Source organism: Rhipicephalus sanguineus, chromosome 2 (assembly GCF_013339695.2).
Source record: "Rhipicephalus sanguineus isolate Rsan-2018 chromosome 2, BIME_Rsan_1.4, whole genome shotgun sequence".
NCBI lineage: Eukaryota > Metazoa > Arthropoda > Arachnida > Ixodida > Ixodidae > Rhipicephalus > Rhipicephalus sanguineus.
The window spans coordinates 209475648-209480985 of NC_051177.1; the positions used below are offsets into that span (position 1 = coordinate 209475648).

The 5338-nt window shown below is 45.0% G+C and overlaps 1 long non-coding RNA gene across 1 annotated transcript; it reads left to right on the top strand.

Annotated features, from left to right (window-relative positions):
* Positions 1-4073: 4073 nt before the first annotated feature.
* On the top strand, positions 4074-4855 carry LOC125757530 (uncharacterized). Its single transcript, XR_007415297.1, has 4 exons — positions 4074-4233; positions 4427-4501; positions 4565-4669; positions 4763-4855. It is a non-coding gene; the product is annotated as an uncharacterized LOC125757530 (long non-coding RNA).
* Positions 4856-5338: the final 483 nt, after the last annotated feature.

Genomic DNA, 5338 nt, shown 5'->3' on the forward strand with positions numbered 1-5338 from the left:
CTCACCTACTGTTCAATCAGTGACACACCCGCAGAAAAAAGTTGTGGTTATTCCTTATGTGCACAAGGTGGCACATAATCTGAAGAAAGTGGTCAGCAGGGCAGGCGTTAGACTGTTGTTTTCTGCCAAAAATAAGCTTGGTAGCCTGTGTCAGCAAGTAAATCGAGAAACCAAGACGAAAAGATGCAGCAAGAAGCATCGCCAGAAGTGCGTTGAATGTTGCGATAGTGTTGTGTATAAGATACCTCTTTCTTGCGGCCGGTACTATGTTGGCCAAACGGGGCGGTGCGCTAATGACCGCATGCGCGAGCATGCGAACAACGTCCGTAAACAAGCCTGAGATAGTCAATTGTCGCTTCACTGTAATGAATGTGGTTGCCAGCCATCTTTTAAAGATTCCATTTTCCTGTCGAAGTACCATGATGAACGGACGCGTGTTATTTCTGAAACGTATCATATCTATAATGGCGGAGAAGCATGTGTCAGCCTCCCCTCGATCTCCCTCCTTCCGAAGGAGTTAAGGTTTCTGTCCGATTGAGGGTTTTTTGGCCTCTGCGCAGGCTAACCATTTTTCTTTGTTTCTGTGCTTTTTGTTTCCTTGAGAGTGTGGCGGAGTATATATATGCAGGCTGGAAGATTAAAACACATTTGGTTGTTAGTCAGCGCCGTGGTATGTGTCCTTTCCTCGTCGCGTCTTTTAGCGCTGTTTCTATAGTTACCTTTTCATATGTCGCGGGCTTTCTTGATCAACCGGAAAAAATGAGCGTGCAATTAGCACGTTGTTGAAAATAGCGCGGTTAGATGCCATTTGAACATGCCTAAATACGCCTCATTGACACTTTGACAATTAGGGGAGTACTCGTAGAGTTACAAGTGTAATTATGACTAACTAATGAAACCACATTATCGAAAAAAAACAGTGCCTACTCCAGTGTACTAGGAACAATTAGGGGAGTACTCGTGGAGTTGCAAGTATATTTACGACTAATTAATTAAACCACATTATCGAAAAAACAGTGCCTACTCCAGTGTACTAGGAACAATATGCACTAGGTTAGCTTCGCGTAACGCCGTTCATCGTTTTTTAAATCGTGCTGCGTGATAGCTGGGACACCCTGTATATCTATGTAATGTAGCACTAAATGCCTATGCACGAAAATGTTCGCTTGAAAATGTATTAACTGCGACCAATTTCGTTCCATTTGAATGAATGTGTGTTAGTATCTAAAAAGTTTTGTACTTCTTGCTCAAGGTCTATTAGTTCCAGTCCGAAACAACTAATTGGCGTTGCTTTAGCTGCTTAACATGACAGCACTTTATACTCTTCGATGATAGAGGTTTTCGCTTGTCGCTTTTGTAATTGATGGGAGTCGCTGCTCTGCTTGTCGACCAGATGGCGGGTTGTCATGTAGTCATACGAACTTCAATAAGGAGCTTCTGCACGATAGTGCAAATACCACTGTGGAGTTCTACCTTGCCCGTAAACGTATTACTATTTTCGCAATAACGCATCACCGGGCAGGTGTACCGCACCAATAACATGTGGCGCCCAGAAACGATTCAGACGTATTGCACAGTGGCACAAAGCGCCACAGCACACCGCCGCTATTCAGACTAATGCCACTTATAGCTCCGACTGCCTGGTGATTAGTAACAGCAATAGAATTTAGGGAAGCCTAAACAAGGAAAACAAATATATCTAAGTAAAATAGAAAAGCAGTTGCGTATCAAGCGCAGCGATAAAGCATGAAACACGATACAGGCAGCACCCCAAAGAGCTAATAATAAGTAATTTGCGTTTGACGTCTCAAAGCCACGATATGATTATGAGAGACGCTGTATTGGAGGGCTCCGGAAATTTTGACCACGTAGGGCTCTAAAACATAAATATAAGCACACGGGCCTCTAGCATATTCCCTCTATCGAAACGCGGCCGCCGCGACCTTCGGGTCATCAGTCAAGCACCATAACCACTAGACCACCACGGCGGGTAACCCCTAATAGTTATGTGTATTAAATACAGTGCCTATAAAAAATAGCATGAAACGGCTCGTTGGGACGTTCGTGAAAAAAACGGAGCATTTGGTATAACAATGTTTTTGAATACCTTTGCTAACATATTTAAAATTGCTCCTAATAACTCGTGCTATTATAATGGAAACACTATTTTGCGATTTTACTTAGTAGTAAGCAGAATTTTTGTGACTATACGCCAGGCGCACCCGGTTGATTATAAAATATTTGCTCTCAACATCGCCTTTACATGACAGTAAATTCAAGTGGACTACAAGTATGCAAACAGTAGGAGAAATGACGCAGACAGTTAAAAGCAAGACTAAATCAGTGAGCTTACCTTGGCAGTACGTTAGAGACATATTGCAGTGAGAAGACCAGAAGAAAAAACAATATAGAATCGTATGTAATGTATGGGATGGAAAAGAATGACAGCTAAGAAATAACTACTGCTCACAATCAAATTGTGATTTTAAAATCTCTTTGAATAAGAGAAAAAGACTCCAAGATAGCGGGTGTTATGTAAATGCTTGTTCTGTTAGATCCAGCATCGGTGCCGGTGGTGCTATAGCTATTGGAATATTATGTGCATATACGTTAATCATAGTGTATGTAAGTCAAACTTACATCCACGAGATCCTTCCAATCGCCGATGTGTGAGAGCCACTAGACGCAAAGCCATCCCCCAAGCTTGCATTCTTCAGACTTCGTAACGAAGCACCACGCAAGAAAAAATTTGATAATGACACTACAGCCACTACATTGGCCTCAGAATGTGTGCCGCGCGCATTGGAGTACGCGGCACAGGACAGTTGCTAATTTCCAAGTGTCACGGCACTGTCACAACTAAAAGGAAAAAGCGATAAAACGAAAGGTCGGCTGGGCGTACCTTCGCGCGCTTGTCTCAAGGTCTATCCAAATAGGTCGCGAAGCTTCGGGCGAAAAGCGGTTCAGATCCTATTGTCAGCGACATCAGCATGGGGAGTTATGGGAGTAGCGATTGAAGCGCGACTAGGTGTGGTGGGAACAAACACTAATAACAAAAAACCTAATTTCATTCAACAACAAAATAATATTTATATTTTATGACCGAGATTTATTTCAGAATAACATTTATTTAGATCCAGTGTACAAAGATTCATGAAAATGTATATGCATTATCAAAAATCTTCTTATTAGCGCCCTCTAAAGAATGACACATGCCATTGCTCTGCGACGCAGTCCTTGTAGTGTTCGGAAAGGCGCGCGTAAAGTTCGTCTGCTACGAAACGCCCCCTCACGTGTTTAGGTGTTGTGCACATGCATTAGTCTTTGCTAATTATTTTGGTGGGAACTTTATTTTTGCTGTGTGTGGAGTTGCGAGGTGCGTTGTAACGCGGGTGAGCACGTTTAGTACCGTGCCCGACGGGCACGGTGTCGTACGGGACGATGCGGCCAACGGTTGGCACGGAGCGCTTGCCTCGGTACCCACGGAAACGATGTGCTGTACAAGGATGCAACAGCAACTCCCGTACGCCTGGCATTTCACTTCACCGTTTCCCTCTCATTCCCACAAGGTGAGGCAAAAGTATAGTACTGTTAATAAGTGCACGTAGAGTTGTGCAAGGGAAAGTCATGGTGCTTTGAAAAAAAAAGGGGGGGGGTCTAAAGCTTGACGTTGTGTTACAGTTATCGCTTGATTCCACCTCAGGTTTGGCTCGGAGCAAGTGGTGTCAAATACTCTAGGACTTCTCAAGCTATCACAATAGCGCAAGTACTGTGCGTCACTCGGATCGCTTCAAACGGTTCGCTTTAATCGTCTATCTCAGTGCCATAGATCACTATCGCATTAAAATGCTTGCTGTGATTGTTGCTTCCGGCCCTTGGATGCGCAAGCAATATTTCCATCGCAGTGCTGTGCCGTGCTTTTCTGTGCTGCGTTGCTGCTACATCTTTCCTGCTATGTGCTTTTACTTACTGCCATCGATCGCTTTCTGTTGCAGTGATCTATATTTTTTTTCTTTTTACTTATCTATCGCGACACAATTGCCAAAACAATGCTACCATGAAATTGCAGGCGTGAATCCTGGGTGAGGTTCTGCAGAAACCCGTGTCTGCATGATAAGACGCCGGGACAGCTGCGGCTCAGAGTGGTGTGCTCGCTGCACTTTCGTGAATCGGCATTCCTGCGGCCCGGTTTTCTTTGTCAAGACGCAGTACCTACGGTATTTCCTGTCATCGGTAAGTAGAACTATGAGCCGTATTTCTCGCTACAATTTGCATGCATGCACAATTATTCACACAAAAGAGAGTGTGTTTATAGGTAATATATAGAAGAGTTAATAGATCGAGAGAATTGATAGAAACAACTGCTTTAGCATTAAGAATTCATTCTCAGGAAAAAAATTAATAAGCGCATACTGCATCTTTCTAGCAGGCGCCGGAGCTAACCATGACAACACGTGTGGTGACCGTGGCCAGCATCGTGTCCAGGCTTCAAAGACTGAAGGTGACATTTGTAGCTTTTCACCAAAGATACACGTTGCATAAATCTTTCGTATCGTGTCTGCAGAGTCGGGTTCGCCAGGCCACGTGAACTCGTACCTCCCAGAAAACGCCTTGTCCACGGGCTGCCAAGCGAATGAGACGGCCGCGCGGAAAGTATCCAGTTTAGCAGGTAACCTTGCTTTTTGAAGCGAAAACAGCTTATAAAGATTGAAAACATGACTACTATCCTGCAATAAGCCACCCCCCCCCCTTCCCAATAAAGAAACTGCAGGGTGGTGCGCAACGGAGGGTCATTGCGACCACACCTACGCCCGTCCATCACATGGATGCGTAGCACCTTCCCAAGAAGTCCCAGGTAACTTCTGGCCCGATGTAATCTCTGGGGTGCTCTCATCACTCCTTCCTTTAGTTTTCTTTTCTTCCTCGTTCGACCGGCTATATTGTACCATATTATCTACCTCATTCGCAGAACACCGGGACAACGTTCTCGTGGAAAACACCGTTCCTGCACAGGAGGCCAGAGTGAACGCGGCTCCACAGGTTCCGTCGGTTCTCGAGCCGACATTCATCCGACTTCCTGAAGGCAGCGCCTCCGAGACGGAATTATCGGGAGCACAAGGTAACCTTGCCTCTCGGAGCTTAAGCAACGTATATAGAGCGGAAACACCACTGTTCTCAGACAATAAGTTCAAGCTCAATAAACTGCAGGGTGCAGCGCAACAAGGGATCATTGCGACCACACGTACGCCCGTCCATCACATGGATGCCTGGCACCTCCCCAAGAAGTCCTAGGTAACTACTGACCCGATGTAATCTCTGCGGTGCTCTCGTCACTTCT